This window comes from Argiope bruennichi, chromosome X2 (genome assembly GCF_947563725.1).
Source record: "Argiope bruennichi chromosome X2, qqArgBrue1.1, whole genome shotgun sequence".
Taxonomy (NCBI): domain Eukaryota; kingdom Metazoa; phylum Arthropoda; class Arachnida; order Araneae; family Araneidae; genus Argiope; species Argiope bruennichi.
The window spans coordinates 39,374,888-39,399,020 of record NC_079163.1 but is presented as its reverse complement, the minus strand read 5'-3'; the positions used below and the strand labels follow the sequence as shown (position 1 = coordinate 39,399,020).

At 29.3% G+C, this 24,133-nt stretch overlaps 1 protein-coding gene across 2 annotated transcripts in view; it reads left to right on the top strand.

Moving 5' to 3' along the window:
* The window catches only part of LOC129961018 (zinc transporter ZIP3-like), a 210,706-nt gene that overhangs the window by 9,712 nt on the left and 176,861 nt on the right, over positions 1–24,133 (top strand). The window contains exon 1 of one of the 2 annotated variants that reach the window (XM_056074812.1): positions 17,411–17,536. The exons of the other annotated variant lie outside the window; for it this stretch is intronic. The gene's annotated coding sequence lies outside the window, so the exon portion shown is untranslated. Of the gene's footprint in view, positions 1–17,410; positions 17,537–24,133 lie in introns of those variants that run through there. 2 annotated transcript variants of the gene reach the window in all.

Sequence of the window (24,133 nt, the reverse complement as noted above, 5' to 3'; positions counted from 1 at the left end):
GTTTTGCTGTACTTTGATTTCACTTTTTTTAGCTTTCTTTTGTTACGTCAAGTACAACAAACACTTACATCATCGACTAAATGTTTTTTTTTAATTCAAAATAACAAGCTTTAACAATTTTTTTTTATAAATATCTATTTTTGCTCAAATATTTTAATGAAGTGTTCTTAATATCATTTGCTGAAGACCAATTTATTTAATTTCTTAGTTTAATTAAGATTCAAGAAATCGTAGAAAAATCTTGGAAATGTTAATGTCCAAAAGCGATTGGTATTAAGATTTATACGATGATATATTACATCTTACAAAAATGCTTATAAAAATGGCATAGAAATAAACTTAGGTGAGATAACATAAATTGTCTTATTAAAAGGCAAATATCTGTTTAACAGAATTGTATTTGCGAAGAAATACACTCCATTAGAATATGCAAGAAAATGATTATAACTAAAAACTGGTAATGAGACATTTTTATGCAATTATGAGTATGATTTTAGAAATTTTCACAAAACTTTGCTAAATGAGATCTTATTTTTAATGAGTATAATAAGCATTAACCAGTTCTTGAATTAAAATCTGAGAACTTCAGAAAAAAAATATATTTTATGTTATTTTAGTTTTTATATGTATCTTTTCTTCAGTCTATGCACATAAAAATATATTTCATTTTTAGGTGTCAGAATAAAAAGAACTCAATTCCTATCTCTCATAAACATTTCAACTTGTAGGACGGACCTTTATTTTTCATGCTAAATTTCATCTTCTTAATAATTAAAATTAAGTTACATTTTAAATCTTAAGAAGAAAAAAAAAACTTCTTTAGTACTTTTTTAAACTGAATTGTTAAGCTTAGTTTGAATTTGAAGTTTATGTGTTAACTGCAAGTTAAACCTTCACGAAAAAAAGTGCAAAATAAAGACAGAACTGAGGTTTCACAATAAACATAAAGACTGATTAAAGTCAGAAGAAACGTATCTCCTTTGCTATAAAAAGAGAACGAAATTATTCATAAGAAAGATAAAAGACGTTTATAAAAGGCAAAGAGGCTTCATACACGTTAAAATTAAGACTGAGGTGACAGTATTCTTTTATAAAAATCAAAATGAGGAGATATGTTTATATTTAAATAAGCTAGCACACTGCTTTTTTTGCATCGCGTGATTCTTTCTTCTTTCCAAGGTATAAGTAGTAGTGGGAACAAATTCGCATTATTCGACCCTATTTTCTCATGCACGCAGATGAAAACTCAATCCCTGATGTAATGTATGGATTCAGATTCTGTATTAGTTTATTCAGAGTCAAGCATCATGGGAGCTTCTGTATCTAAAATTTTAGAAATAATATTTTATTTCTTTCTCATTTTTTCGATGTTTTATGAAAATTGCATGGCGTCCTCGTTTTTTTATTTTTCCATTACATCGACTTCAATCTTGATATTTCATAGAAATAGGTGAATGGAATAGAATCTGGAATGGACATGCCGGATTGGATTTGGCATGCAAACAGCTAGTGTGATTTTTTTTAACCTTGGAAATAAGAGAGAAAATATTACATTTTGGGGGAGGGATAATTTCTATATTTGAAGGGAAGCCTTTTATTTGAAATAAATTGTATTCGATTTGGTAGCGGAAGGCATTGCAACTCTTGTTTGAATAATTCCCTGCAAATAATAAGGTGAACATTTTATTATCAGTTAATTTTATCATTAATATCAGGGATTTCAATTGATTTTATTTATTTGAATGCTGTTTGCCAAAAAATGCTGCTTTGTTTTGTAAAGAACTGTAAAGGAGGAATGAAAGATGAAATAAAGCAAATATTACTCTTAATATTCTTGCTGATAACCCGGAGATCATCATGAGTACTTGGATGGGAAGTAGAACGTCTCAGCATGTTGGTTGTCGCCTCCCATTGGAGCACAGCAACAATGTTGAAGTCATTGTCGATGGCAGGATGCACTTGTTTAGAGAATATTATGCGCCTGGACTGTGATGATTATTTTGTAAGGGATCACAGTATTCGCGTTCCTATTCTTGGTGATCTAGTCATTCATGTTTATCTGACAGGAGATCATCATGAGTACATGGATGGGAAGTAGAACGAGGGTAAGGGATCACAGTATTCGCATTTCTATTCTTGGCGACTTAGTCATTCAGATTTATCTAATGAATCAGGCGAATGAAGCTTATTGTGCATTAATTATTTTTGCTGCTAACTGCTATTTTTGCTGATCTAAATGTGGCCTATTTTCTAATGCAGCATCTCTCGATTTTCGTTGGATAGTTTGTTTATTTCATTTTATTACACTGAAATTCTTTATACATTTATAGGGTTGCATATTAATTACAGTTTCCTCCATTTTAAAAATATCTGGACTTAATTGCATGCATTGCATCTAAAGACACTACCAACCAAAAATTAAAGTAATTTTTAAGAAACTAACTTAAAATTAAATATTTCCAGAGTCAAAACTATTAAAAGAGAGATGCGTTGTATTTAGAGCGCGCTAATGCTACATCTAAAACACAAATGAACGCACCCAAAAGAAATATTAAGTTAAAAAGCAAAAATGAATTAAATGGAATAAAAAGGAAGGATCAATGAATTCGGCCTGAAGACTTTATCTAGGGTCATCCTAGGCGGGGATTCGAATCAGAGATTTTTTTCTGTGAGGGTCTGACTTTCGTCCAAGTATTGACCCCTCTAGACCCGAAAATCCCAAGAAACTGAGGATTTTGAAGACAAGAATTAATATCAATAAAGCAATGACAAAAATTATACAATTATAATAAGTAAAGTATTATTTCAAAATTCAAATCTAAGCAAGAACACAGCAAAATTAAATCTAACCAAACCACTACAAGCGATTTTCTACAAACCACTCTTATTAAATTTAGTTATGTATATTTAATAAGAGAGGATTTATCTATTTTCTAACCAATAGTCTAATATTTTCACAACTAAAAATATGCTTGCTAGTTTTTTTTATCTTCTTTTTTCTGTTTTTCATCTCAATAGATGGCGCTAAGATTGTTTAGTTTATTTCATTTGATGACGAATCTCCTTAATCGAGCGTTGTAGGCGTTTTCAGCTGTAAGCGCGGGAAAGTTGAATTTAGCTTGACATAATTGTTTACAGTGATAAGTTTAATTTTCTTTATAAAAGCTTTTGGATTATTTTTCTTTCAAGTGGTATGTTCTTTGCTTTTATATTTTATTGGTATATTTTGGTTTTATAGTGTGATAATGGTCTTGTAGTGATTTGGTTGGACTCAATTTTGCTGAGGTCTCGCTTAGAGTTGAATTTTGAAATAATATTTTGTTTATTATTATTATTGTGTAATTTTTGTTATTGCTTTTATTTATTTGATTCTTGTCTTCAAAAACCTCAATTTCTTGGGATTTTCGGATCACGAGGGGTCAATATTTGGACGAAAGTCAGGCCCCTCACAGAAAAAATCCCTGATTGAATCGCTACCTGAAGGCGACTCTTGATAAAATCTTCATTTTTCCTTCCTTTTTATTCCATTTAATTCATTTTTGCTTTTAAACTTAATATTTTTTTTATTTCTAATTTGCATCTAAAGAATGATTTTAAAATATCTGCTGATGGAGGAATAATAATGGCCGATCGAATCTTAAGTAAATGAATTTTTTCGATATTTTTATTGAGACTAGTAGGGAAAGTATTGTATAATAAACATTTAAAAAAATATATTTAATAGCTATAACTATTGTCACTCGATTGTAAGCTTTACTTTAAAATATTGTGTACAAAAAGGCTAAATCTTAAAGCTTGATTTAAAATATTAAATTTTAAAAGTTAGAGAAACTTTAGTTAGTTGTTAGTTAATTTTACGAGTAAAATATCTGTCTCCCTCTTCAAAGTAGACTTAAATTTTATTAAATGACCTTACACTTTGAAAGCGAAATTTTAATCAACCATTAATTATTTTAGAAATTCTGGTGCCGTATAAATGATGCGACCATTAGTGACTTAATTAATTCATGAAGTATAAGGGTCTTGCGTAATATGTTAATTGGCCTATCAAAGTGTCCTAGCCTAACTCTTGTTCAACTATTATAATTATCTAACAATTTGTAGTTTTGAATTACAATTTCCATGTGGTTAGCTTAAAGAGATAAAAAGATTTATTAAATGGTTAACTGCTAGTTAGAATAATTGTGATTCTTAAAGTGTTTTTAAGTATATGTCATTTCCTTTTATCCAAAACATTATTTTTTCTTCGGTAAATAAATTTTATTACTTCCAGAAAGCTTAATTTACCAAGGAGTTACTACATGCTTTTATTCAACTATTATAAGCCCCTTATTATCTGCTGTTCAGAGTTACCTTTTCCAAGTGGTTAGTTAAAGGAGATTTGCCATGATGGTTAATTTATTATCTGAATCATCGTAGTTTAAAAGGTACATTTAAGAAAATGTCATTTCCTTTTAATCTAAAACTTTCTTCTTCCTTGAGTAGATAAATTTTATTCCTGCAAGAAATAAATTTAGAATGAAAAATGGACGAATTAAACATACCGAGTTGGAAAAGAATCGTATAGAACATTCTTCCGAATTTAGAATTCCCTTGGGGATCAAATATGCGAAAGAAAGTGGGGAACTAAAATATTAGAGGATAATAGCCTAACCGAAAACTTGAAAATCAGGCACGAAACGATAGATAAAGATGTTGCAGTTTTCTTTCTGAAAAATGTATCTACCTTTTTTTATTTTCGATTTCTTTTCCTGTATTTTCTTTTTCTTTTTTCTTATCATGCGCGGAAATGCTGATAGCCACACTGCAAAGCCAGTTTTCGTAGAAAGGCTTTCATATCATTTTCCAATATCGATGTGCCTCGTTACGTTTTGTTACTTTTATCTCCTTCGGACAACAAAAATCGGAGAATATACAAAACAGTATTACTGGGTATAAAGAGAGTGAGAAAAGGTTGACGAATGAATAGAGAGCAACATCGAATTTTGAAGGGAAAAAAATGAGGCTGGTTGAGTTAAAAGGCAAGAAATGTGTGCTTTTTTTTTTCGAAGTAAATAATCAACACTTTTTCATCTTTTTGCTTTGTGAATTAGAAACGTTTCTCTTGTGATCTATTTATGATTTTTACCAGGTAATGTTCAGTTTTTTTACTTCTTCATTTGCGAAGTATTCATAGAAGTTTTGTAATCGTAAAAATTTTGAACTCGAGAGTTTGACGAATTTTCGCGCTTCAGACCTTCCTGAACATTTTTGGAATTGTTTGACTGTGAGCACGATAACTCAAAAACACTTTGATCTAGACTGATGAAATATGGTATATAGTAATTGTACCAAAATTATAGATATCAAGTTTCGGAGAAATCTATTCAGAGGAATTTTGGCTGTATGGTTGTCGCAATAGAAGTGAACAATATAACTACAAAAAAAAAAAAGGATCAAATGGATAAAATTTGGTACTCAGATTTAATTAATTCTAAAGGGTAGATTTTTATCAAATTTTGAACTAAATGCGTCAAAGTGTTGAACGTCAGTTTACAATATAGTAAACTGACGTTCGTTTGACGTTTCGTTTAGTAAACTGACGTTTAGTTTGATAATTCAAAAAACACAATGACTTTAAGTATAATTGAAATTTGGTATGTGATCTTGTTACTAAAATTGTAATTCTGTGTTACATTTCGGTTGCAATTGTTGGAAAAAAAGCATCCAAAATGTATGCTCGGTTTTCTTCACTATATTGCAAAGTACAAAAAGCTCATGTGCAGGACTCTCAAAACAAAAATCTGAGCACTCTTGAAGTTTACGGTCTTTTCCAAGATCCGCAATTTTATGTAGTAGAGAGAAAATAACACCCCCTACTAATATAATATAGCATGGAGAAAGTTTTTTTTTTTTTTTTTTGTTTTTTGTTTTCAGGAATTTTACATTTTTTTCATCTCCTTAGATTTTTATATATTGATTTTCTTAATACTATCTTTTAATTATATTAACATCATTCAATTATAATAACATAACTTTAATTATATTAACTATCGTCATTATATTAATAAAAATATTTTATGCATCATTTCAATGAAAATATTTTAATATCATTTCTTTTATTATCTGACTATTATTTCTTTACTCACACATTTTATCATCATTTAAGCTATTATAATTTAAATCTGTCAGTCACTTTTAATATTTTCTTTTTATTTTTGTTAAAGCTGCTAAATCGAGATTTTAATTAGTTTACTTTACCATAAATAATTCACTTACTAAACTTAAAGATAATTGTTTAGATAGTTTAATTATAATAATTTCTCTTTTGAAGAGCACATCGTAATTTCGACCTAAAAGAAGTGGGCGACACTCCAGTGGCAGGTCGTTTGACCTAAAATGGTAGATTCATAGATTTAACGCGTAACAAACACTGACATTCACCACTATACGGTTACGACTTCACTTACAATAATCGGACATTTATTAAAATCGGTTTTCGAACTTGAAACCCTCCGATTCCGAAACTAAGATTTCATTACTTCGGAAATGCCATCCCTGTATTTAGCTTTCTGAGAATTCATTGCTTTAAAAATTTCCTAAAGATCTACTTCATCTTATTTCATAAAGTGTAGCATTAAATTCTTAAAATTTGCCATTAAATTCTTAAAGTTTATCCTTAAAATGAATTAAATAGTTTGAAAACCATCTATAATGAATAAATTACCATAAATTGAAATCTTTGAACTGTAAATTAATTTCATATTTTTATATAATGATGATGAAGTATGTGAAGGAATCCATGTATATTGAAAGGATTGAATAGATGTTATATGAAATGAATATTCTGTCAACATATTCATTCCTAGAAGACTGGAAACAAAAATATTTCTTCTATAGTAGGTATAATTACCGTGGCAGTTTTAAAATTTTAAAATGATTACAAATTTTTGGAATAATTGCTAGGTGAACTAAGTTGCTAAAATTTGCAGGATTCAAATTTTTCTTGTAAGTCTAATCTACTTTTTTTTCCATGAAAAAATGTTTCAAATACTTGTAGTAATTGTCATTACCTGTTCTGTTATTACCTTGACGTTATATCGGGATGTTATAATGACGATGGTTTGTTAACAGAATAAGAATGAATCGAATCCCAATTGTAGCAGTAACCTCTTTCTTTACAAATTTATTTGCTAATAAAACAAATCAGAATTATGCATAGAGTATGATTGTTTTTACCGTATTTCATAATGCTTAATGAGATTATCGTGAAATATCACAAAGTTGCCGCTAAAAAAATTGAAAATTAGTATTTAATTATCCAGAATTGTCCGATTTAGTATATTCACCCCTGGGAGTCCCAAACTCGTATCAGTTACATATTTTTGAATTTCAGATTTTACAAATTCCTGCAGAGCTTGACTTCTTCATTTCTTATTTCTGTAAAAACATGTAACGAATTTTATCAATTTTCGAATTTATACACTAAAATTAACTGTTACTATTCCAAGGGAAAATTACTTCTTATACTCTAATAACTCAAATATTTCCTCTATTCTTAACTGCCTAAAAGGAAAATCAGATTTTTGAAAGAGTGTGTGATATAATTTTATAGTAGAGAAAATTTAGACATCAAAAATTTATAACTTGAGTGTTTAAACACTACCAGCTGAATAGTTAAACCTTCAAGGTTTATCTTTACCCAGTATGTATTCTGTTTTCATTTCGAATAATTCGAAGATCTGTTGATCAAAAATAAATGCATAAAGATGGTACTTTACTATTTTACTGCAATTTTTATGTGTATCTTGTTCATACATCAAGGTAACTTTTACTAAAAAACTTTAAACGCGCATTTTTACTAGAGCTCTTAAAAATTTTCTTTTTCTTTTGATTATTTTCTACTTAATAACATATAATTTACTATTACTATTTAATTTATAATCCATTATTGTAAATTGATCTTGAAGTCGATTATTTTTTTCAAATTCAATTCCAGGCGGTGGCGTTAGAATGAAATCAATATTTATTTTATTTATCGATTAACTTATAATTAAGTTCTGGCAATTTTTTTAAATATTGTGTTATCTGTAGGAATACTCAATTGTACTAAATTTCAAAACTCTACCTCATTTGCTATTCATAAATTGCTTATAATATAGAATAGAGAACAAAAGGTAAAGTCGAATGCAAAATTCCATCTTTAAAAAGATTAAACAAGACAAGCTAAATGTAAGTTTTTAAATAATGCATAAAACTGCTCACTCCCAAGTAGTAGCGTTAGTTTGAAGTCGATATTTATTTTATTTATCGATTAACTTACAAATAAGTTCTGCCATTTTTTGAATATTATGCTGTCCCAAAAACACACAATTATACAAAATTTCAAAATTCGACCTCATTCGCTAATGTTAAATTACTGATTAGGTAAAGTCGAGAATTGAGTACAAAAGGCAAAGAAAGAGTTGAATGCAAAATTCCATCTTTAAAACAAGTCAAGCTAAACATTTTTTAAATTACGCATAAAAATGTTCACTTCCAGATGGCGGCGTTAGTTAGAAATCAATATTTCATTTATCGATTAATTTATAATTAAGTTCTGGCATTTTTTAAAAATATTGTGTTATCTGTAGATATTTTAAATATTGTGTTGTGTAGAATGTACAAAAAGCAATCAGCCAATCGCACAAAATTTCAAAACCCTGCCTCATTCATTAATGATAAATTTCGAATGATGTAGAATAATGTTAGAGTCGAGAATCGAGTATAAAGGGTAAAGAAAGAGTCGAGTTCAAAATTCCATCTTTAAATAAATTAAAGCTAAATGTAAGTTTTTAAATAATACATAAAAATTATCTGATTCAATGTTCGAAAATTTTTTTGAACTTAACAATGTTTGGAAATTTGCTACGTAATTGAAAATCTTTAACAAAAATGAAACCAATTTCATTACCATAGATTGTTAAGAAATTCTACTTGGTTCCAGATGCACACGCAAGAAGCGTACCTCATTCCCTCCGTGAGTGCTCGGTAATAACCTATCACGCAGATTATTTTCGTTCTTTCCTTCTGATTGCTTATGTCTCGGACATTTCGAGATATTAGTTATTTTGTTGTGCCCAGTAAACCAATCCTGCGTGAAAATGTAACTAATACGAATTATTCTACGGTTGATCCGGAATTCTATGTTGCGCTATGCATGGGATCAAAACCTTTTATTCTATTTGGAAGGGTCTCGGTAAGCATATTCCCCGTAATAGAATTTCAAAGATTTAAGATAATCTATATTTTATCTACCAAATCTCCATTTCTACTGCATTTGAAATGATAGTTAAGCTTCAGACTTAACTTACTCTTTGGTTCAATTTCGTAACTTTATCTAATCAATATAAAACGGGTCTTAAATTTATTTTTCCTATTATCTACTTAAGAAGTTCTCTTTGTTTGAATGAGTCTTTTAGCTGACTGCAGTTGCTTAATGAGGCTGAGTTTTCAATTCTCCATTCGGTGGAGCCATTTAAGTCGAGTGTTTTGTTAATACAAATATTCGAATGAAAAGATCAAAATTTTAGATATCATGGTATATATATATTCTACTTCATATTCACTTAAAGCAATTAAAATTATTCATGTCAAAATGGAAATGAGGCACCATTTCGCCGGTGCTCATAAACTTAAGTAATTAAGAAGATTTTATAAAGATTCAAGTATTAAAGTAAATAGGACAAGTTTTGAACTTAGTAACTCTTGTTTGAAATAACCAAGATTTGAATAAATAATTTAGTTATTGTGTTCCAATTTATAGAAATGATTTAATCTTACCGGATTATTAATTTTTATGAATAATCTCTTGAAAACATTCTGTTTCGGGTTATTAGTGTTTCGTAAAAAAATTCTATGCTGAAGTTAGATTGGTCTTCGTCTGGCTTTGTATATACCGCGGATATTCAGTGGAATGTCGTTGTGGATGTTCAGTATTATGTTGAAATCGCAGCTGCCCGAGACTCTATCATGAGCTATTACATATTCAACGCTGGAAACGCAACAAAGCTTCAATGCATATTGTCTTTTTTTTATCTGTGAGAAAGAGCATTGATTCCTAACTTTCTAAGAAATAGCAGATATGAAAAAAAAATTATAATGCAACAGTTGCTCAATATCAAAAGAGCATATTTATTTCTTTAATTTGAAAAAATATTTCTGTATTGAATAATAAAGGAATTATAGGGGGAATAAAAATTTCAACTTTCCCAAATTTTCTTTTCTTATAAGCTGGATGATTCATCTTCGAACTCTTCAGAAACTTTTACCCTTCCTATAATATATCTCTCGCCAGCTCAGTTCCAATTCAAATTATTATTAATCAAGTTCTTGAGATAGTATGGGCTTATGTGTATACATATATAAGACAATTTCTATGGTTCATGAGATCAATGAAAATCTGCAGAAATTTTCTGGTTGTTTTGTGTTGAGAATTGTTATACTTAGACTATCTAAAAGTTGATTTTAGATGTTACAACAAACATTGAAATCATCCATTCTTGTGATGGAACAATATTCCTTCAACTTTCCTGATTGTAGTCAAATTTGAGCTCGATGTTTTTTCTTGCCTAGTCTAAAAATCTGTAGAAATTTGAAAACATAGAATGCTTATAAAGCACTATTTAATTAAAATTGAAAATGAATTTAATACTACATTTGGTAAATTTTATTTAATTGCTTTACACTATCCTGAATTCTTTGATTATATTACGATATTAAAGAATTTATTAAAAGTCATTCCAAAATTTGTGATTCCATTTTAGAAGTGCCATACACATATGTGGCCTTGCATTAGAAGGAAATTTAATGCTACATTTCTCAAGACAAACATATCAGAAAAGCACTATTATAAGTTTGGAATTTTAAAATATTTATAAAAAAATTATAATTTTTTATTTGATTAAAAGCATAAAATTAATGAAAAAAGAGCAAATTTCATATAAAAACTTTTAAACACACACGTGAATTAGAATAATAGTATTCATTTTAAATTAAGGCTTATTTGAATTATTTTTCTTTTTTTTTTAAATTATAATTTACTATTGCATATATTGTAGAATCTTTGCATCAGTTTTACTCAGATTTACTACTAGATGGCGGCATTTATATGAAATCAAAATTTAATTAAAATTAACCGATTAACAGATAATTATATTCTTAGAATATTAAAATACTCCATTATCACAATTTCAGAACTCTAATCAGAAAATGTGTGGAAAATCGATTGCATGATTTCTTCTTTATAAATATTAAACAAGTTTAATAAAGCTGCTTAAAAATGAAAATGAAAACTTGCATCTAAATTGTATAAAAAATAAGTAGCATGTATATATTTTATTAAATTTAACGTGTTTGATGTAAATAATAACGTTTTGAATAGAAATGCAATGGTGAGAAAATTAAAGTTCATTACTTCAACTTACATGAACAATAGAATTAATTAGTTCAACAAATCAACGCAGACAAATTAAACGGGAGCTAAAAAGAAGATCTGAAGAAAGACTTAAACGAGAAAACGACGTGCAAGCATCTTCAGAAAAGGAACACAACTATCTAAAGTGGTGTTTTCTGTATACATCCTTGGTAATTTTGCAGTAAACAGACGGTAAGAAGTGGTGTTTTAGTGGTGGCAAAATGAAAGCCGCCGCTTTAAGCTAATCTCTTGTGACTCGAATCAGGAAGACACCACTTAAATGTAGTCAAATTTGCTTCTTCTTTAAAGGCGGCTGGCTAATCTCTCCTGATAATGTTAGATGCTTTGTTTTTAGTTTTATCTTTAAATTTTCTTTTTATATTAGTGCATTTTTTTCAGTTTGTTTATCTAATGAAGTGAATATGAGCGTCTATTTATTTTTTAAAATCCGATCGATTTGTACATTTTTTTTATCACGTTCAGCCGATAATTATTTAAAAAAAAAAAGACACTGAGTGAGCATTTTTTGAACGGAAAACATCTGATAAAAATGGCAAAAAAAAAATCCACTTAGTCATCACAAATTTATTTTATATTTTATGTTGCAATTTTTTTTTCTTTCAGTATAGATTATGCGGTAATAAATTACTAGGAATTGCGGAATGATGTTAATAATTTTTTAACTATGAATTACGGGAACGATCGTAATAAATTTTTATATTTCATAAAAACCGAAGGTCATATTTCATACCTATTGCTATTTTAGAAATTCCATAGAAAAAAGTAATGCGCAGTTATACTACTGTACAAATTACTTTTCCCGAGACACATACGCGCTATAAAATGACTCCTTTGAACGTAAGCAAAAACTGTACGGTTTAAGTATTGTATTTCCCCAGCTGTGTAAGATACTAGATATATGAGCCGTTTATTTTGAAAGTGGGGCAAGTCCATTTTTGAAAAAAATGGGGATAATGACAGTTTATTTAGATAAAACTTGTTATGATCTTTTTATGCGTAAAAAAATTTATAGTAAAATAAAATTTAGATTCTAGTATTTGGGAGATGGAAGTTTTAGCTCGTAACAGTATTGAAAATCTGTTTATTTTGAAAGTGGTGCAAGTCCATATCAGATTGAAATTATATTTGACCGAATATATTACGGCAAAATTTAGCTCCAGTTGCTCTATGGTGAAGCAAATGTGGCCATTTGACATCATGTCTAAAATCTAGGGTGTTTCTATTTATCTATTTTTGATATTGAAAATCGGTGATTGTACAGTATTTCATAAATAATAAAAAGTATATCTTAATTTTGTGTGTCAATAGTAACATGTTTACTTCCATCACCGAATATTAAGTCAAGTGACAATGAAATAAATATCATTGATCACAAATTTTTGTAATGACATTCATTTCTACCGAACGATCGTGATTTTGGAGTGGAACTATCCAGTAACTATTCAATCCAGAAACCAGTTCCTTGCATATTCCCCAGGATCGGTATAAAGTAATACAAAATTGTCAAAAGCATAATAAATTTTTAGTACCTGAAATGAAACGTGGAAATTTATTTTCAACCCAACCTCTGGAAAAAGCAGTTTTAAAAAGAAAGAAAAGTACCGATAGAGAATTAATTAACTATATGCTTGATCAGATTTACAAGGGATGCACCATACAAAATGTTCAACAAAACTTCGATAGAACGAGATTTTGAATTTAAAATTATCGATTTGTCAACACAACGAGGAAAGTAAGTAATTCCAAGTAATTTCAGAAATATAAAATTATCTTTTATGTATAAAGGAGATTTATTACATCCGAAAAATATAAAGATATAATGGATTTATTATCATATATACCTCCCGTCCATCATGAACATTTTAAAATGCTAAATCCCGAATAAAATTCAATTTAATTATACCTGGGTATAAACTGAAAATGTATAATTTCATCGAAATTCTTAATAAAACTGAATTACTGTTAAAGAATATTTTTGTGGAAAATATAACGTTTTGTTTTACTTTTTATAAAATGATTAAATATTTATAAAAATTTGAATAGTATTTTTTATTAAAAAAAGGCTGATGCAACCGAAATATTTCCCAATTAAATGTACGTTTACAATAATTCATTAATTTTGAAAATGAGGCAAGTCTATTTAGCTATAATAACTCTTATTTTTTTAATTACCATTGTAAACACTATTGGATTACAAATTTACATTATCTGGTACCACAAAATACAAAAAATATATCTATTAATACTTACCAATATTTTTAAATTTATTGAAACGCAAACCTTTAAATATCTCGGAATAACAAAAAATGGACTTGCCCATTTTCAAAATAAACGGCTCATATGTTTTGAATGAGTTTTCTAGAATTGATACTGAATTAGTAAAAATAGAAGTATTTGTGTAAATAAAATGTATTTTTAACTATCATTTTCTCTTTTTAGCAAACAAACTAAAATATTCACTTAAAATATTCTCTTTTGTAGTATTCGAAAATCAAAATATTACATTGAAATTATTGATAACTATAAGTTTCACAATGAAATTAATAGTGTGTCAAATCTGTAGCACTCTCAAATCTTCATGTTAATAATAACACTGATAATGGTTTTTATGTATATCACCATCTATTTTCGTCAAAATCTAGAAAATATGAAATTTTAGGAATAATATTCGAAATTAAAAGAGAACTCAATTTTTAAAAGAATTTAATTAAAGATACTTCTAATATTGACATAGCTATTAATTTTTAGAAATAAAGAGAACGCTAACTAATTTGGTTGCTCCTCTCCATTTATAGGATGCCTTTTTAACTGTAAAGCAAATATAAAATTTCCTTTTTAAGAAAACAGGAATATACAATATTCTGGAAAAGTTCCCCCCCCCATTTTCTAGAATGTGCTTAGTTACAAAGAAATTAGAATACTGCCGACAATCTATATTAACTATGTAGAGTGAGTAAATTGTATTGAAAAAAAGAAGAATCTTTAATTTATTGTTTCGGAAGAATATTTAAAAAAATAATCGTGACCGAAATAATTATTTTGGTACAAAATTAAATTTTTCTCATTTTTTACAAAAACGATAAATAATGAAAAAAAAAATGAATATCCAATACTTAAAAATATGTTTTGTGAAACATGTAAATTGCGAGATTTATTCAATGCATTTAGTAATTCTATCTCTAAGAATAGTAGAAACATGAAAATGCATTTTGCCGTCGTAAAGAAAGGATTATAATGACTTTAAATTGCGTTACTAGGATTAGCATTTAACTCCGCTGTTGGAAAGCAAATTATTCTATGTGAGGAGTGAAGAAGTGATTTAAGTGGGACGTTCCATAACGTTCTTAAGTAAGAGCTTAAAGTTTTAAGTATCACGGTGGAATAAAATTTAAACACTTTCGAAAATATATTTTAATGCTACGTATTCATTTTGTATCAATTTTTTAACATTTTTCTTTTAAGATCTGAAGGCATTTAACAACCTCCAATTATTATAAAAGGAATTAACTAGTTTTCAAGTTAAGTCGATTCTACTTAATTTAATATGGTATATCGATATTTTTATAAATTTGTTTGCAGATGCTGTATCTCATCTTTACTTTATGTAATATCCTAGTTGTGGAATGCCCCCAAATAGTTTTAAAAGTGAATTTTTGTTTGAATTTAATACACTAACCAGAGGAAGAGCTCTCCCCTTTTCCTTCCTGAATGCTTACACAATACGGCGCGTTTCGTATTTTGTATTCAGCTAAGAGAAAATAGTATGAATTTGAAACCTCTTCTAGTTAATCTTTCAGGTCCAAAATTTAATACAGATCACAATTTTGTCGTCAAGATCACATGAGAAAATTCCTTTATTTATTTAGTTTTGCTTTAGAGTTTTCGTGTAAGCATATACTCAGATCAACATACGAACAGACAGATTTAGCTCAAAATTAGAGACGCATCTACAGTTCTAGAATTAAGATAGCGCATTCAAATTCCTCTATCCAGCATTTCTGCTTTTTACTTTCTCGTATATGAAGTACAGAGGAAGTATTGCCAATTGAAGTACAGAAGAAGAACCGTAAAAAAAAAAAAAAAAAAAAAAAAAAATTGAACTCTAGATTTTGACGAATGTCTACGTTTCAGACTATCCTGAGTCTTAAAAACACATTTTCAGCACTGTTTGTCTATCTGTGAACCCTATAACTCAAAATGAATTTGAGCTCGACAGCTTGAATTTGTTGTGTGGAATTACTACCAAGTTGTCTTTCAAAGGAAATCCATTTATCACAAGTCTGTGTAGCTATGGAGTACAAGCGAACTCTATAGCTGCAAAACTATGAGCTAGATAGATAAAATTTGGTGCAATCTAATTATCTAAATTATCGATGTATTTCAAATTTTGAAGCAAATCCGTGAAACGTTTGACCGTCTGTTGGTCTGTATTTTCGCATTCATGTAAATGCAATGATTTAAATCGATAAGATTTAGTATGCTATCTTGTGATTACAATTGTAGTCCCGCGTGAAATTTTGTTATCAATCGCGTGAAAATTGGCGTCTAAAATAAATATTTTCATTGTAGATTCAGTAAAAATGCTCAATTTACGCCAAAGATCTTTCATAACTTCGTTTACCAATGCCGTGCAAGTTACTCGTCGTCTTACCAAGGTAAAAAATTTTATGCGAGAAAAAGTAGGATTTGGTTTAGTTTTATTAACGTCCCGTTGTAAAGCAACACTAGGGTTGTTTTGGGACGGACCTCGTAATTTTGAACCGCGGTCAGATGACGAGGACGACACCTGAGCTGGCACCCCTCTCCGCACCACACCAGTGGGAGGACGTTTGGACCTGACTGATTTAACGTGCAACAGACCCTCTTACACGACGGTTCTTCGGTGGAATCGGGTCTCGAACTGGAAACCCTACGGCTCACGAGCCGAAACCTTATCACCAGGCCACCGCGGCCTTAGAAAAAGTAGGATAGGACATTTATAGGAGAGTGTATGAAAGTTTCGACGGAATTCTACCGCTTGTTTGAATTTGTACATTCGCACCCAAGGGAACAGATAGACCGTTGGTTCATTGAAGGATTTGGTTCAAAATTTGATGCAGATTTATAGTTTTGGTTATAAAATAAAAGCCAAAATTTATCCATATAATTTGCTACCTTCTGGAATAATCATACTTATATTCAATAGAACATACAAGTAGTCTGAATTTGCTATTAACCAATTCCATTCTAAAATTTGGATGTTAAGACCATGATTCATTTATCAAGCTTTTGTATTTTTGATTTGTTCATACACACAGAATAACTGACAGGTATGTCAAAAATATTAATTTTGGATTCAGGAATGTATAAAATATGGAGATGTAGCAAAATCTTTAATCCAATTTTTTGATTTGTTCATTCACACACAGAATAACTGACAGGCAGATCAAAAATATTTTCGGATTTAGGAATGTATAAAATATGGAGATGTAGCAAAATCTTTAATCCAATTTTTTGATTTGTTCATTCACACACAGAATAACTGACAGGTAGATCAAAAATATTATTTTTCGGATTTAGGAATGTATAAAATATGGAGATGTAGCAAAATCTCTAATCCAATTTTTTTGACGATTACAATATTCTTTTATTCATACTTCCTACCTATATATTTGGTTTGATTCTTTTAGATTATTATTTTGAAATAATAATTGCTGTGAAAATGTATTTCATTTAACAAAAAAGTTAAAATATTTCGTGGCACCTTGGATTTTTGATCGCAGGTTTGAATCTAGATTTCAGAAGATACTTTTGTTATCAGTAAACTTGTAACTTGCTATACAGTGGGTCAAACATCCTCTTTTTGATGCATAATGGGAAGTACGAAGGAAGGATGTGAGCGAGCATTACTCTGACGTAAGATACTTCTGTAGGATAAACAGCACCGTTGAATGCGTTTTGAAGGACAGGAATGATGTGAGTATTACGTTGCTTTGCGGTCTTCTTGCAGGATGTACTATACCGTTGAGGGAGTTTAAAAAGTGAAAAAACGACTCGGATGTTACACGGTAGAAAATTATCCGCTCGTTAAGCAATTATTCAGTGAGTAAATTTGAAACTGGTCCTTTATGTAGCAGAAAATGTTTAATCATATGATAAATGTAAATGAAATTTTTATATTTTATAACTTTTTCCCACAATAAATGATATAAAATAATTTAATTTTAATTGCATATTAAAATAGCATTTTAAACTTAAGATATTAGTATGAAATGATCGTTTAATAATTTTTGACAGATATATAACGAGTTATGCCCGTGTACTAGACTTATGTTTGATGTTTTAGAATATTCGTTAGCACTAAATCCTCGTTTATTTATTCGCGACAGAGAATTTATAAAATTTGATACTCACTCACACATTTCCTAAGTTGTAAAGAGAAAGACAAATATTATTTATTTTTTTAAAATCCTTGTGTTTTTTTACATAGCACTCGCAAATTTGAAATGAGGATAATATGTCCTTGTACTAGGAATATGTTTGATGCTTTAGAATATTCATTAGTACTGAATCCTCGTTTGTTTACTTATTCGCAGCAGATAATTTATAAAATATGGTACTCGCTCACACATTTTTAATGGACACATAATGCAAGTTGTAAAAAAAAGGGCAGATATTTTTATTATTTTATTTAAATCCTTGTGGCTTCCTCATATGGATTTTTATTAGTAAGGGAATTGTGTTTGTATTAATTGGACAAACTGAAATTTAAATTTTTTTTCTTTCACTCCTCAAATAGAAGTCATTAGTCTGGATTAATCGTAGTAACGACCGCAAACAAATGCCTGAATTCCAACTGTCGTTTCCATTAGGGAGCTAAAATAATTTAGCTCACATTTTAATTTATAAACGAGGAAGTAATCAATCATTAAGAAAGATTTCCATTTAAACATCTGAACCGCCATGAGTGGAGTTTGAAACTGCACCTTGGAAAGAAAAGTTAGCGTCATGGCAAACTTTAGCGCACTTTTCTCTAAGTTCTGAATATCAAGAATGCTTTTATTGTTTAAAAAACGTCTAAATAGTTGAGCGATTACATATATTTGCTTACGGCATGAAATTAATTTCTTTATAATATCTTTGCTCGAATGTGAAGGTTATGTAAGAGATTAAATGATTTCAACGTCAGCGAATTAAAATCTAAATTTTATCGCCTCGTTACATGTGAAAAACTATTTACATTTTATGTGTGTTTGTGTTTTAGGTTCTTAAATTTTGCAAATATTTTTGTGCACTTATTTAAAATATCATTTTGTTTATTTGGGAAAGTGTACTAAACAATTAACACAGTGGAAGTATCATTTAAGATATTAATTCTTCTATGGAAAAACCTCTGATATGGGGAAGGGATGTTGCCCATAACAGTAAGTAGGTTCTTGCCTCTCTGGAATTTACCGTAATGGTGATGTTGCGTTCTCAACAGGTCCGCCTCCGATGATTATCAAAGCTATTACTTACGAACCACCGTCTTCCTCATTTACCCCAAAACTCTACATTACAAAATGTACTAAACAATTAACACAGTGGAAGTATCTTTTAAGATATTAATTCTTCTATGGAAAAACATCTGATATGGGGAAGGGATGTTGCCCCTAACAGTAAGTAGGTTCTTGCCTCTCTGGAGTTTACCGTAATGGTAATGTTTCGTCCTCAACAGGTTCACCTCCGATGATTATCAAAGCTATTACTTACGAACTACCGTCTTCCTCATTTACCCCAAAACTCTAAATTACAAAATGTACTAAACAATTAACACAGTGGAAGTATCTTTTAAGATATTAATTCTTCTATGGAAAAACATCTGATATGGGGAAGGGATGTTGCCCATAACAGTAAGTAGGTTCTTGACTCTCTGGAGTTTACCGTAATGGTAATGTTTCGTCCTCAACAGGTTCACCTCCGATGATTATCAAAGCTATTACTTACGAACTACCGTCTTCCTCATTTACCCCAAAACTCTACATTACAAAGTGTACTAAACAATTAACACAGTGGAAGTATCATTTAAGATATTAATTCTTCTATGGAAAAACATCTGATATGGGGAAGGGATGTTGCCCATAACAGTAAGTAGGTTCTTGACTCTCTGGAGTTTACCGTAATGGTAATGTTTCGTCCTCAAAAGGTTCACCTCCGATGATTATCAAAGCTATTACTTACGAACTGCCGTCTTCCTCATTTACCCCAAAACTCTACATTACAAAGTCCTTCTCAAAGACGCTCTAGTGTGGACACAAACAACTAAATTAGCCGATGACAGAGAATTAATTAACCGTCACCGGCTAATTAAATTAACTAAATTGCCTCTCTGGAAGTTACAGTAATGGTGGTGTTGCCTCCTCAATAGGTCCGTCTCAGCTATCAAAAGCTGTTACTGATGATCTGTCTTCTTTCACATCTACCGCAAATTTTGCATTACGAAGTCCTTCTCGAAGTAGCTGTAGTGTAGATACAAACAACTAAATGAATCAGTGGCGGAGAATTAACCGTCACCGGCTAATTAAATTCACTAAATTAGCCGATTACGGAGAAATTCATACATCGAGGTTCTACGTCCCGCATGGGATGAGAAGTGGGATGATTCAGAATGCTCACTGCGTTAGATCCATGGAGGTACAATAATGGCATTCTGGCACTGTTTACACTATCCCGATGACTGGACGTACCTCCTATGAGAAGGGTTAATATATGAACTACTGAAGGCCATTTTATAACTGACCACAATACCTAATTTTAATAGAGATAGCCCCTACCCCCATTCAGTGAAACGGATTTTATTTCATAGCGGGGATACATATTCATGTTTATGAAAGATTTTTATAATTTTTAATCAAATCAACCTTTATAAATTTTATGAATATTACAAATTTTATTTTCCTGCAACAAATTTTTCTCGAATTATCAACAAATAGTTTTAAAGACCTCATCGTTTCCAATCTTCTTTATTTCATTCAAAAATTAATTTAGAAAAAATATAAAGTTTCTATCCTAATTATATCTGTGCTAAATATAATAATTCACCCAGAAGTCTTTTGTTTAGGCTCCCAATAGATGTAAACGCCTTCATAAATTGTCTATCCTGTGAAATATTGAAAATCGAGATTTATCAATATTATTCAAACGTTTTCAGTTAAGGAAATTTTTTTAAAAAATTCTGGCGTTAAATTTTTCATCGCGATTAAATAACAGGCTTCAAACATGAGCATACTCGTCAACTTAAATTAACTTTTAAAGGCTAATATTAAGAATAATATTTTCATATTTTGAATTGCAAAATTTAAATAAATTACTTATTATGAATGTGAGTTATGCAGCTGTTGTGTAGGTAGAAATTGTGTTTATTGCTTTTTAAATAAACAAATCGCTTCAAAAAAGGCTGTTTTATGAAATATTCCAAATCCGCTCTAAATCTGTTAAATGTTAATTTCCTTCCGATGGCAAACTGAACAAATATCAAAATATCGCCAAATGTAACATCGGATACACTGTCTGTTTACAAATCTTATACGAAAATCACGATTTTATATTATACAACCTTTTTGAGTAAAAGATATTTTGAAATCAAATTTTAATCCTCTTTCTGATGCTAAGTAATCATATCCGAGTCACTGCATCTATGTTTACTTTGAATCTGATCTGTAAAATGGTAGCGTCGGCATGATTCTTAAGTCCCCATAATATTTACATTTCTTTTTTAAAGCTTTTCATGGTGCAGAGCTTTGAAACCTCGTATAAAAGTGCTTTTATTTTAGCGGAATATAAATAAATAGTAAAAACGTTTCTTTCGGGCGCCTATTTATTTGGAAATGCAAGACAGCGGGGAAAAGCTGAGATGTATCTTACGGTTGAGAAAACGACAGGTGCATTATTACAGACTTATAATGCGTATTCAGATATGTCATTGCTCAAGGAATGGAAAAAATAATTTTCATTGATCTTTTTTTAAAAGAATACTCTTAACAGTTCCGCACATTTCAAGACAGATGTTTGAAACCATTGAATTTATCGTTTGTTGACATATGGATTTTAAAATGCATTAACGGAAATTAGAATTAAAAACATTCATCGTTGTTTAGAATACCTAAAACAAACAAATGTACGAAAACAAACATAATAATCGTGTCGAATTTCTAGTTGCGAAAAGACAATAAAAAGATCAATACGCATTAAAGACTTATAATGTTTATCGAGATCTGTCATTACTCAAAAGGAAGAGGATTCTTCAATGATATTTAAAAAAAAAGAAAAACGTGCATTATAGTTTTATTTTTTTTTCGGGACATATGTTTCAAACCGTTAAATTTATCCTTTGTTGACACATAAGCTGTAAAATGTATTACTGAAGATTAAATTTCCCTTTAAAAATATTTATTGTAGCTTAGAATACTTAAAATAAATAAATAAATTTAAATAAACGACATAATTATACTTTTTATTATTAGCACAAAGAAAGTAAAAATTGATGCTAGAGTAATCAAAAATAAAAGTTGTTTAATTAAAATAGCAAACGCTTTAATAAACTTTAAAGCTTGATAACTGCCAAATATGCTTCTTAAATTATCTTTTCGAAAGAATAAAGCTTTTGCATTATGATATAAATGCATATACTTCATACATTTTTTTCTGCAATTTAAAATATTTGTAACTTTGTAAATGATGATTCAGAATTAGAATCAACTTTAAAAAGCAATAATTTGCAAACAATGAAGAGAGACAATTGTTGTTCGCACAGAATGGATAAAATAAAATTGGATTTCTTTCTATTATGAAACAAATATTCATTCATTAGCAGTATGAATTATGTGTTCGTTTATTTGTCTGTGCAAGAAAATGTGAAATTTATGACTGAAAAATACAAAAAACAAGATAAATTAAATTTTGTGTGTTCTTGTCACCAGAACTGTATATCTAGGTTTACTGTGAAAAACCGATACCTAATAAATACAGATATTGTCCCCTGAATGACATCATTCTCACTGTCGTTTGGAATGCTTCTGAAATATTAGATAACTGTCATAATTTGTCACAGCAGTAAATGTTGAATTCTTGCTATGTTAAGACAAAGCTCAACTTTTCAAATCATACTTTATAAGTAATACAAGCATCATATGTTATACAAGGTGATCTCGGGTATTATATAGTTTTTCTGAGTTAAGCAAAGAGGAAATGAAATTTAAGCTACGAAGAAAGTAAACAAAAATAATAAATATTTGTCATAAGAATTACGAAAACCCTTTAAGGAATACTGCTTATGAAAAGAGTGTTTGAATGAAATAAAATGTTTAAAAACCATACACATTCTGGATATATGCATCTTGGCACAGTTTGGTCCAAGATAGCACTTGCACCTACATACCAATCTGTAACAAATGAATTTCAAATCAGAGGATACTGTTCCTGTAACGTTATTTTAAGCTGTTCTTTCATTCCTAAGACAATTGCAGTTAAATTTTCCTTTCTTGCTGTGTATTGAATTCGAAAGAAATTGAAAAATATCAATTTTCTGTTTTTATGCATGAGGAACTAGTAACGAAATGGATCTCATCAATTACATAGAAATAAAAGAAAGCATATGTCTGTCATCTGTATATATCAGAGATAAACAATACTGCAAGTCAAATTTTTTCAAAGAAATCATTAATTTTAGATCCAGAAAGCGAACAGTTTTATTTTTAATGAATAATATTCTGATTATTATTTCGCAAATTTAAAAAAAAAAATTCCCAATTTAAAACGTTAGTTTTAATTTCTTCATGTGGATGAAATCCTTTTGTATATTAATCAGTAAAGATATCATTATTTCTGTAGTTCTATTTCTATTTTTAAAAGGTTTAGTGTTTTAAATTATTTTTCGGGTTTTGATTAATTTCGAACTTTTATGTACTAATGAGTATGTGGTGAAGCTATAATCCACTTTTTAATCACTGAAAAAATTTATTATGAAAACTTTTATTCAATTTTTATTTTTTAACCTTTTTATTAAAATTTTTTGACCTCATTAAAATGCTTTCTTGCATGAAAAGTTCAATTTATCAGATTATAAATGTATGTGCATTGTAGTTTCGCTGACTTTCCAAATGTGGTATTCAGGCATTAGTATTTTCATATATTTTTTCTCCTTCAATTTTACGTTTTTATATCGATATTTGTTATTTTAAGTTTTTTAAAAAAACGTTTTAATTCTGTGATTCGAATTTCCTATTTTTTTGCCTGTGCAGGGATTTTCTAATCTTTTAATTCTTTGCTCGTTAATGAAGATTTATAGATAAAAAAAGTTATAAATTATCCCAAGGAGAATTATTGTTATTTTTTCTCCTTTGTGAGGTTTATCTTTTGGATATTTATAGTATACATTTAACCTTCATCTTTTGCATATTTTCCTTTTCCTCTCTTTTGTCAAGGGAACAATATAATATTTCTATAAAAACTTACCGCTGAGTTAAAAGATTAAAATCAGTTTGTGAAAGAAGCGCTTTTTTGTTTATCTCTTAACCTTCATAAACTGAAAATAATTATTTTTATAGAAAGATTTAGTTATTCTGATTTGAGTAACCTATTTGATGTAATTAATAAACTGTTATCAGCATAACTACATGGATGTGTTACAACATGTTGATATGTACGTTAAAAACTGATTTT